Source organism: Bacillus rossius, chromosome 10 (genome assembly GCF_032445375.1).
Source record: "Bacillus rossius redtenbacheri isolate Brsri chromosome 10, Brsri_v3, whole genome shotgun sequence".
In the NCBI taxonomy this organism is placed as follows: domain Eukaryota; kingdom Metazoa; phylum Arthropoda; class Insecta; order Phasmatodea; family Bacillidae; genus Bacillus; species Bacillus rossius.
In genome coordinates this window covers 4,688,504-4,700,659 of record NC_086337.1, presented here as the reverse complement: position 1 = coordinate 4,700,659, position 12,156 = coordinate 4,688,504, and the positions used below count along the sequence as shown (strand labels likewise).

Genomic DNA, 12,156 nt, shown 5'->3' with positions numbered 1-12,156 from the left:
AAGACCGTACAACACATTAAGCACGGCAATATTTCAAACTTGTGCTAGAACAATTTTTGTATTGTACCTATGCAAGATGCTATTTTTATATTAGTGTTGTTAATTTTAATATAAATAATATTTTTTTCCTTCACATTAAAACAATTTTAAATATGGTTCGCTTGGTTTCATAATGAGCATGCAATTGTATATTAATTAGGTTCAAATAATTCAGACAAAAATAAGATGATAATATTATGGAGATATTTTGAGTATGCAAAATGAGGCTACTTACAGATACATTCTTAAACTGCCATAAATTATGATTTACATATGACAATCATAGATTTAGCAAGCATAACATACATATCTCACTTTATATTAACTTTGATTACATAAAATATGTGTTTATCCAAATGTCTATACGTATCAGCTGAGACTGACGTGTCTCCTGGTGGTTCTGAGCACCTCATCAGTAGCCGCCCCCAACAGCTAACGCACACCCTTAACGAGCGCCCAAACTAAAGTGTGGCCCCGTGTTCATCTCGCAGTTGTTCCCTCTGTGGTTTTACTGTGGCAGTTCCATCCGGCCGCGAGCTTAGCAATAATCAAACTAGCCGTGTCAGAATTCACTTGAGAAAGTGTTTCGTAATACAATGAAAGTGTGTGGTAGTGTCATTGCTTCAGCCCTTTAAGGGCATCCTGAATATTTCACTGAGTAGCTTAATGCGTTATTGGGTCCAAATAATTTAAGTGCACAAATCATGCTAGTTCAGTTAGAATTATAAACTGTATCACGGAGATACGGGGGTGAAACAAAGACAAACGTGGTATCGTTATTAAAAATAAATTTTATTTATTTATTATTAATGACTAAACAACATGGCTTTAAGCCGTACGCTAAGGCGAAGATAATTTGAACACAAGAAAAATTTTAATATTAAATGTTTTATCACTAAGTTAAATAAATATATTTACCAAGTTCTTTTTGTATTATTTATCGCACTGTGGCGATATCAGCCCCCCCCCCCTTTTCCCTTCCATTTCCGAGGTTAAACACTGTCATTTATAGAAAGGATTGGTGTCAGTTTGTCTAAAAATGGTAAATATAAAAAAATTCTTTAAAAGGATAACCCAAAAAAAAACCTTAAATTTTATTACATATGGTGGCAAAAATATTTTGAAGACTTTAACATTATATTCAAAAAATATATATAAATATATAGCGGCCATCAATGTAGTTTTAAAAAAATAAAAATAAAATAACTGTTATTTCGTACTTCATAAGTTCAGTTCATAATGCGGTTTATAAAATACATTAACAAGTAGTGGCCGGGAGTTCAAGTAGCGGCCGGGAGTCCATAGCCGACGGACGTGTGCGCGCGCGCTCCTCGTTTACCGTCGGTTATCTCGATCTATTTTGGTGTTACATCGTCTGTTGGTGTTAAATATTAATTCATCCATCTTAGATCAACCTGATTTCCGGGGTTTTTTGCCCCAATATGAACCTCTCTCTTTAAAATCAGTGCAGGTCGTCAACACGGAAATGTTTAGATCGCCGACCAAGAAATCTGGTTCCAGTTCTAGTGCAACTCAGGAACTACCCACGTTGGAGATAACCAAGCTGGAAATAATGAAGCCAGATGCTCTTAAACTCGATGATTTAATTAAAAAGGTTGATCTGCTTTGCAATAAAGTTGATGCTCTTCAAAACGAAAACGCTCAACTTAAGTGTCTGCTTATCGACTCCCGCTCTGAAACGGCTGTGATTAAACAAGAACTCATCTCAATAAAAGAAAGTTTGTTTGTAATAAATAAAAGTGAGATATCATATAGTCCGGCTTTAACGAAGTCTTCGAGCAACAAAAAAACTGAACGTGTAGCAGCACAGCGCATCTCGGGTAACGGGCGTCCGTCCAGTGACCTACTTCCGACGCAGCGAGAAATAAGTGATGTCACCAAAAACAACCACACCAACCAGCATGCTGACTCTGACGGCTTCACTGTCGTGCATAATGCACGAAAATCCAAAATGAACACGAATACAGAATCCAAGCGTGAGCCGGAGAGAAAGAAAACACCGATGCAAGTGGGTATAAGGAATATTCCCACCCTTAAAACTGTCGCCAAGCCTGCTCCGAGAAGAACAAAAGCACTGTTTGTTACTCGTTTTGATCCTTCTGTTCAAGCAAACGAGATAGTTGACTACATAACTAATGAACTCAATCTTTCACATGTTAAGGTAGTGAAACTTAGAACCAAATTCGATTCTTACGCTTTGTTTCACATAGTAGTACTTGAAGAAGATTTTAATAGAATAAATAACATAGTATTCTGGCCGAGTGGGTGCTTAATCAGTCCCTTCTACGGTAAACTCCACCCGGAACAAATTGCTACCAGTGACTCTACATCAAATAATTCCGTCAGCACTGATAAGACCGTCATCCCCATGAAGCCCTTATCAGCTGGTGTCACTGCAACGAACCTGTCTCCGGTGCCAGGAGGAGCACCGTAATTTGTTTTCATGCATCCTATTTCAAAAGAATTGGAAATTTTTTATCAAAACGTCCGTGGTCTAAGAACTAAATCAAAAGAATTCTATGAAAACATTATTATCCCTAATTATGATTTTATCTGTCTAACTGAAACCTGGTTCAACGATCTTAGCATTAATTCCCACTACTTCACAGACCAATACTAAATCTACAGAAATGATAGAGACGCCTTGCTGACTTCTAAAGATCGTGGTGGCGGTGTTTTGATAGCAGTCAATAAGTTTAAATTCACTTCTATTCAGCCTATATTTCACCTGGACTACCCCGGAATTGAATCTGTTTGGTTAAAAGTTAAAATGTCTCAGAATAAATCCTTAATAATTGGCAATATATATTTACCACCCCAAACATCACCAAATATTTATTCATCTTATTTTCAGACTTTAGAAGATAAACTGGCTGCTTATCAAGATGAGTTAGTGCTACTTGGTGATTTTAACGTCCCAGGTGTTGATTGGACCAATAATCTAACTACCAACATCGTGCACACGCACATCAAGACTAAAGCACAATATCTTATAAACTTTACATCTAGTCTTGGTCTATTTCAGTATAATACAATCCTATCATCCAAAAACCTCTTAGATCTTTGTTTTACAAACATCTCGCAATGTTCAGTATCTCATGCGGATGAAGCACTTGTCACTGAAGACCTATATCATCCTGCCTTAATTATAAAAATAATATCTGACAGCATTCCTTATGTGGTCAGTTCTACTAGAGTCTCTAGGTCCTATATAAATGGTGACTATCTTGGTCTTTACAATGCTGTTAAAAACTATGATTGGTCAAATTTCTATGAATCTACTGATGTTAACTATCTTGTTGATCAATTAACTACTTGTATATGTCACAATATTAATGAATTCATCCCCGTTTTCACTAGCAAACCATCTAAATACCCTGTTTGGTTTTCAAAAGACTTAATTCAAGCTTTAAAATCCAAGAAACATTTTCACAAACTTTACAGAAGAAACAAAAATATGTACTATTATACTAAATTTTCATTCTTTCGAAAACAAACCAAATATCTTATCAAGCGTGATAAAATAAATTGGACCAGAACCACTAACAATAATATCAAGAACAACCCTAAGAAGTTTTGGCGCTATGTCAAATTAATAAAAAACGGTTATCGTGAACAGCATTCGTTAAATGTTAATGATGTTGTATCTAGTGATCCAGCGGTGTTGACTAATGTATTTGCTGAATACTTTTCAAGTGTTTATGTGTCCTCTAATGTCAATTACCAAGTTCCCACCTTAAATTCATTCCTTGATACAATATCTGTTCCCTCTGTTTCTGACAGCCTTGTGCTTTGGGGCATAAGGGTTCTAAAACCCTCTATGTCTACAGGACCCGACGGGATTCCTTATTTTATTCTGAAAGGCTGTTCAAATATATTAGTACCCCTATTAAAACATTTATTTAATACTAGTTTAAGAACCCAAGTTTTTCCAAATAAATGGAAAATTGCAAAGGTCATTCCAATTCATAAAAACGGTACCAAATTAAATGTGGTTAACTATAGACCAATATCACTATTAAATGGTCTCTCTAAAATTTTTGAAAAAATAGTTTTTAAAATCACTAATTTCCAACTAAAAAATCGTTTATCTAGTAATCAACATGGCTTTAGATCAGGAATGACCACAGCCACCAATATAATTACTTTCCTCAATCCTATTTATAATGAAGTCATTAGCAAGGGTCAGGTGGATGCCTGCTATTTTGATCTTGCTAAAGCTTTTGATACTGTAAACCATTCATTACTATTAGGCAAGTTACATAATTTCGGTCTTAGTGACAATTATGTTAATTGGTTCTCTAGCTACCTTAAAAATCGAACTTTTTTTGTATCTATCAACAACTCCAATTCTTCAAATTTTATAGCTAGTTCTGGAGTTCCTCAAGGTGGTACCTTGTCTCCTTTACTTTTTAACATATTTATTGATGATATTACTCAAATTCTGAATCATTCTTCTGGCACTCTATTCGCAGATGATCTAAAATTAAGTAGAAAAATTTTCTCTTTTAATGACTGTTTATTATTACAAACTGACATTAATGAAATTAATAACTGGTGTAAAGCCAATCTTGTGACCCTCAACAAAGGCAAAACAAAAATAATATCCTTTACCAGAAAATACCTTCCTATCAAATACGATTATAAATTGGCCAACACCTTAATTCAGAAATCCTCTTCTCTCAAAGATTTAGGTATCATTCTAGATTCTAAATTGTTCTTTCACCAACATGTTCAACATTTAATTTCTAGTTCCCGAAGAACATTAGCTTTAATTAAATATGTCACATGTTATGCTACCAAAACTGATTCTATCCTCTCTCTTTATTTAGCATTAATTAGGTTAAAACTAGAATACTGCTCAGTAATTTGGAACAACATCAATATGTGTGATAATATGAAAATTGAAAATATACAGAATAAATTAATTAATATTATAATTCAAAAACAACTTCCTCTACCCAATCTGATATCTCTCTCAAGTCGAAGAGAATTACTTGACTTTATTTTTATTAAAAAAATGTTATACTAACAAATTAAACTGTAAATATATACTTGACAACACCGGTTTAAGAGTACCTCCTTTTAACAGTCGTTTAACTTCCACTTTATGTACAGTTAACTGAAATAATGATATTATCTTTAGGCTAATAACCAATTTTAATAAATTTGATAAAGACTTTAATTATTTTCCTTAGTTCCTAATGATCATATGTGTTTTATTTCTGTTTTGTCTAAATTGTAATGTTTGATTTTTGTTTTATTGTCTTTCGTTATGTGTGTTTTGTTTTTATATGTATTATATTGTATTGTTTTGTGTTTTTCATTTATGTTTATTATTGTGAGTGTATATGTACCTAATTGTGTGCCAACCATTAAAGGCTTGTCCTGTTGGTTGGCATGTTACAATTACAAATAAATAAATAAATAAATAAATAAATAATACAATTCCTGTTAATATTACAATCTTCTTATATAAACTTTACCACTATGGTAAACGTGGTACAGTATATGCCTTAATTCAGTCCCATTTTAAGGAAATTAAGCGTAGGGTACAATTTAACATTGCTTATGATAATTATTACTCTGGTCAGCTGTCAGAAATAAAGTACCATAGGGAAGCAATTCAGGGCTACTACTGTCCTTGGAGTCTTAATATCACAAACTTTCCTCTACAAATTGATCAAGGTAAGCTATTCTATTTGCATGCGACACACCAATTATTTTTAATGAAAAAGACACAGAACACAGAATACATTCAGGATACAACTTGATCAGAAAGGAATTTTTTTTTTTAAAAACCAAATTCTCTTCAACGCCTCAAAAACTTAAGATATTAAACTAAGAAAAACCCATGTATTTGGACATGTTGATGTTAACATTGAAAATTCTGGAAATTATTTCTCAGTTCTCTACAGCAAAATTCTTGGGAATGTTTATTGATCAACAATTAAAATTTTCATAACATGCTGCAAAAAATTAGTATCAGCCATAATGTATAATGTATGAATTAGTTGATTAAAAAACCACAAAAAGACTACATCATGGATCCTTCCACTCAATCTATACTAATATTATAAAGCTGAAGAGTTTGTTTGTTTGTTTGTTTGAACGCACTAATCTCAGGAACCACTGGTTCGATTTGAAAAATTCTTTCAGTGTTGGATAGTACATTTATCGAGGAAGGCTATAGGTAATATTATATTATCAATTACATTAGGGATCCTTACTAAAAGTCCAATTTATAATCAATTGCGTTTCAGGGGGTTAGATACAACATGCAGTACATACGAAGTGTGTGTTGACAATGCCGTAGGCGCTAGAAGTTTATTTCCTATTGCCTATTAACATTGTTGCCACGCACTAGATGCCGTATCATTCTTAATTTTCCCATACAAGTAAAAAACACCCGTGTGATATTCAGGATTGGCACGTTTAAAACAAAATGTTTAAAACAATATGTTCAAAATTGTTTAAAACAATACACTCTGAATAAAACAAGTTTAAAACACAATGTTTAAAACATTCTGTTCTAAACATGTTTTTTTATATGTATTTTAAAAAAAGTTTTATTTCTTACGAAAACTGCATATTGACATTTTCATCGCAAGCATCACTGTCTCATTGTGTCACCAATTGTGATAAATATCCAGACTAGGATGTGAAGTTCTGAAGTGAAACACATTCCTCACTTAAACATAAAATACCAGCACTGCTTGGGGTCAAACCAGTCATACCTTTTAGGGTGCCAGTTCCACTAAGTTCATCTAACCTAATTAAAATTTGCTTTTGTTAGTTAAGTGCACGTTTGGCAGCCTTCTCTGTTCCTAGCCGGTTCCTTACAGTACTATGCACAAACCCGACTGTGGAGAAAAGACGTTCAATACCAGCTGACGAAGCTACTGCACTGTGTAACTGATGTGCCAGGTGCAGAGTTGCATGATGAGTACTTTTCTCCAAAGCCATCCACCATACTAGAGGTTTAATCTCTTTTAGTGTTACAGGACTGAATAAGTATTATCTTTGAAAGATTTGTGCAATGGGAGTGCATGACTTGATGTAAGCTTTTGGACATAACTTAGCCATTGCTAAGCACAAGTATGTCTGTAGAAGAAAACTACAAAAAACACAAATGACAAAAACACAAATAAAGCAAAAAATTGCTGTTGTCAGGATATAAACACCACACAATACTCCACAACAGGAATTTGGTCACACCTGTGTTTTCGTACCATGTGCGTCTCTGCTTTAGGATGGGAGCAGATTGCAGTTCCAGAAACATCGCTTGTTTCTGTTTTAGAAAACTGTCATGTTTGTTTCGTCTTTTCGTTTTTTCGTGTTTTTGTCTCATTTTGACTGTTGTGCTGAATTATTTTGGGTTCAATATTTTTGTGCTGTCATCATTTGTGGGGTTTTTTTTTTGTTCTTTTTTGAAAAACTATTGTATTTGTTTTGTATTTTCGTTTTGCTGTTTTTTTGTCTCATTTCAACTGTTGTGCTGAATGTTTTGATTTCAGTATTTTTGTGCTGTCATCATTTGTGGGGGTTTTTTCGTTCTGTTAGTCCATTTTTCTTTGTTTCGCTGAACATATTCCTGTTGTGGAGTATTGTGTGGTGTTTATATCCTGACAACAGCAATTTTTTGCTCCATTTGTTTTTTTGTCATTTGTGTTTTTTGTAGTTTTCTTCTACAGACATACTTGTGCTTAGCAATGGTGTATGTCCAAAAGCTTACATAAAGTCGGGACTGAATAAGTACTCCTTGAAAGGTGAACTTTTTGCCTTGTACTTAATAATATCCGGAATGGCTAGTCAGGGAAAACCGGGAAATGCCAGGGAATTCCATATTGAAAAATGTGTAGCAATATACCTTACACCTGATGGGACTTCTGCTGAAACCATATATGCAAAATATATTGTGGTGGTTTTGATTAAAATTAATATTAAAAACAAAAAAAATGTTTAAACTTAAAAAAAACTCTTTAAAACATGACAAACTGTTTAAAACAAAACAAAAAACAGTTTAAAACAATAAAAAACATGTTTTTTGATTTTTTTTTTTAAAAAACTGTTTTTTTCCCAACCCTGGTGATATTTACAACGAAGCAATCAGTACCCTCATAAGAGTTCAATTAGTATTTAAATACTTTTTATCACTTTAAATCGCAAACCTAAACTATTGTTTTTTTTCCTCTCTCTGTGTTTAATTAGTTTTTTTATTGCCCTTTTTTTCAAGTATATATATTTTACAGACTTGAAACTTGTAATGTTGCAAGAACCCTGCCCTCCTAAATAAATATTTTTCTTTTAAACAATTTTCATGAATGTAAATATTTCTTAAAAAGTCTTTCTAATGATATTTTACTATTTGTTATATATTTTAGGGTTGATATTTTTCACTTGCTATGTTTTTAAAGAAGGTATTTTGTATTTTATTAGACATTTTTAATCATTACTATTTTTTATGTAATTATTCACAAAGTCGTCGCTGTACTAGATTTTTTCCGGTTTAGGCCTACTTTTTCAGATTTTTTCTAAATGAGTTTAATTTTGTAAAGTAATTTGTATTATGATTGCTGTTCTTAGTTTTAATTAACGTGTTGCATAATTCTAGAACAAGGGACTGTGTCTGGTGTGATGGTTAGAAAGAGAGGCATGAGAGGCGTGTAAGTGTGAGGGAGAAAGGAACAGTGCTTCCCCGCCAACCGAGATAAAGACGGTAATTCCCCCCCTGCGTGGGAACCGAGTGATAACTGCTCTCTCACGGTGTGGGAGAGAGAACGAGAATGGGAGTCCCCGATTTTGATGTGAAGTTGAAAAGAGATAGATCAAGGGAAGCCCCGAGTTATGTGTGTACAGGGTTTTTCATGTATTGTAATTTGTTCTGTTATTGGCTTGTATCTGTAAGAGTGAATGAAGCGTGCGTGTGATTGGTCGGTGAGGTCATGTGACTTATCCTCCCTGCGTGGAGGAGAGTGTGGCAGGACTTCAGCCAGTCGTCCGTCGAACGCTGGACCAGTAGGTCGCGTTCGGTGGCTTCTCGCAAATTATGTAGAAGTTATTGAAGAGATAATTTAACGTTGGTGGTCAGAGCCATGCCGAGTATTAAATTAACCTAATTTTTTTTATATTTCGTTCGGACATAAATTAGAAATTGCGACCACCTTCGTCTGCGTTTTGGCTCGTGGCGAAATTCGTTTTCGCTGGGTGCGGTCATGTTTAAGGCCGCACTAATTTCATGTACTTGCAGTAAAACATTACTGAAGGACGCTATTTTTTCGTTAATTCTCATCACGCGAACTGCGGGCATTTTTCGACGGGCAGATGTATGTGAAATGAGTGGGTAACCTCTTTTGGAATTGTTTGGATTCGTCTGTGCATTCTATTTGAAAAAATAAAAAAAACAAAATACAATCGGCGTTGAACATCCGTTTATTTTTGTATATAACGAACCGTTATAAACTTCACAGTAATGTACCTTATGTCACGCAGGATGACATTTTCCGAAAATTAGATCCCATGGGTGGTTAAAACCAGGCAACAGTAGGTACTTTGCATGAGAACCGGATTTTGCATTGTTCGTGCCTTCTGCGTCTCCATGGCAACGGGCATCGCGCGGCAGTGGCGTACCCACAAGGAGGGCCATGTATAATGAGCGGCGCAAGAGTGATCTGCCTGTAGACTGCCGTAGCGAAGTACGGGTACATCAGTTGTACGTTGCGTGCACGAGTCGGGAAACCATCGGTGCTATTCATTTTCTCTCCAGTACATTATACAGCATTGTAATAAATTTTCACAGAATTTTTTTTAAATTTACCATTACTGTAAATGGGAGATGTGGCTTAATTTTTTACCATTAGTATAGCCGTGCGAAGCCGGGTCGGGCAGCTAGTAATGCCATATAATATCGAAAATCAGGTGAATTATGATGAAAACAAATATTTTCTTAAATAACAACATTGTTGTGCATTATAACAAGTGTCGGGAAATATACCGCTACAGAAGCATTAATTTGCGGGGTGTTATTTTCTTGTGTTAGAAATAAAATCAAATCAAAAGGAAGAAACATTTCCATTATCATATACGTTGCCGCAAAAAACTCGCACAAGCACAACAAACTAGGGTTCTGCGAATATTCGAAATTTCCGAATTCGAGTTCGAATTTTTTGATATTCGATTCGTCAATTCGAATCGAATTCATTTTACAATAATTCGACTTGCAAAATCTGGCCCGGATACACTAATATAAGACATCCCCCCGCCCCCAATGTTTTAAAGTAATGTAAATGGACGATTATATCTTTCACTTACAAAAATTATACAGCGAAACCCCTTATTTACGTTACCGTTATTTACGTTTTCCTCTTATTTGAACCATTTTATTTCTGTACCGTTTTAACCTCATTTGATGTAATGCAATAAATTCCCGTTGTTTACAACGCGCCTATTGCTTTATGCAGTTTACGCCGTTTGTTCTGATAAAACTGCATACCAACTTAATTAATCCTATTACAAAGTAATCTGATGTGTAAATCGTGTTTTAAAAACGTTTTTAAAAGTTATAAACTTCATCTTTAACGTCTCGGGAGTCGCTTTATACCGTACCGCTTATAAATCGTAAGCAGCGCCAGTTTGGTAGTGTTGATTCCTATATTCCCGTATAGAGTGCGCGCACGTAGTCGAAGATCGATATTGATAGCTCGCAGACTGCATGCACGCGCGCGCTATGTCAGGAACGATCGTTATGCGTATAGTTACAAATCACGTTCTTGTTACGGGTTTCTTTTTTTTTTACGTTGAATAAAATGGTTTTATTGAATCACTCATTAATTTAAATTATTTGGCGTGCTCTAGCAAAGTCTACTTTTTATTTTTTAAATAAACGTACTTTCCATGAATAGGTTTTTTTTATGGATTACTTTCCATGTGTTTTTTTTTTTTTGCATAATAGTAGCACCCACGGTCTCACCCCTAATTTTCAAACTTGATTTTAGAATAAAATGTGCGATGCTTAAGTGATAAAAACGGTAAATTTGTTATTTTTTTTTGTACAACTTCCTTATGCTGTGATATTTTTGTTAATATTTTTATCCTGGAAAGTCAAACATGCTAAATATGGTAAACTGTGATACTTTTTATGGTCTTCCCTTTATTTTCACTTTCCCACTTTTTTAATTCTTTTTTTTTTCAATTTTCTTTTTATATTCTCAAATTCGATTCGAAAAAAATTCGAAACTCGTGAATTTTTTTTAAATTCGATTCGAATTTGATTCGAAAGGAAAAACCACAATTCGCAGATGTCTACAACAAACCACAATTCACTTTAAAATAGAGATACATTACATAAGCAAATATTATTCTGCTTTTAAAAAGGTATACGTAATTTTAACTTATTCGTTCTACAATTTCATCGAGTTACTAGAACATACAACCGAGAGATGGGGAGAATACTGCTGAATATGGGTCATATGTAGGCTATGATACACGGTGACTGCTAGAAAGGATGTTTTGTGGGTTTTTCTCGTATAATTGACTATTCCTGTCGATAGCAACATCCTTAGCACTGCACAATTTGTATAGTGTAAACCGATATGGTTATTATCATACCTGTATTATTATATTATTTTTTATTGTTGTGAGAAATTGATGTGAAACAGTGCAATAATATAGTTTGTGGACACTTTTGTGTGGGCTGATTAATTTAATAAGTAGCCGTCATTAATTAAGTTTAAACCATAGCTCTCTAACTGCGGTATCCATGCCGTGCGCATTCCAGTGGATGCCATCTGGTCGTGTCCCCATCACCCTGGAATTACAAGACATGCTGTGTCCAAAATCCTTTGTCACGTGTCATTTTAATAATAATAATAATAATATAAATTACAATTTTTAATTTATTTGAAGGATATACTGTCAGCGTTACAAATATTGTCTAACACTTAAAATTTCATCTGAAACTGACTATATATTTTAGTTTAATATGTAAAACCTTTTCAATAAATGTAAGCTTGCCAAATATGTCTTCATGCATAACAATAAATTAAATTGGCAAGAATATTCATTATCTATCTCTTGTCAAGAATATATCATGGCCAT

General features: G+C 34.1%; 1 long non-coding RNA gene across 1 annotated transcript in view; it reads right to left on the bottom strand.

Moving 5' to 3' along the window:
- Positions 1–12,156, bottom strand: part of LOC134535734 (uncharacterized) — a 49,937-nt gene that overhangs the window by 23,312 nt on the left and 14,469 nt on the right. The window lies entirely within an intron of this gene.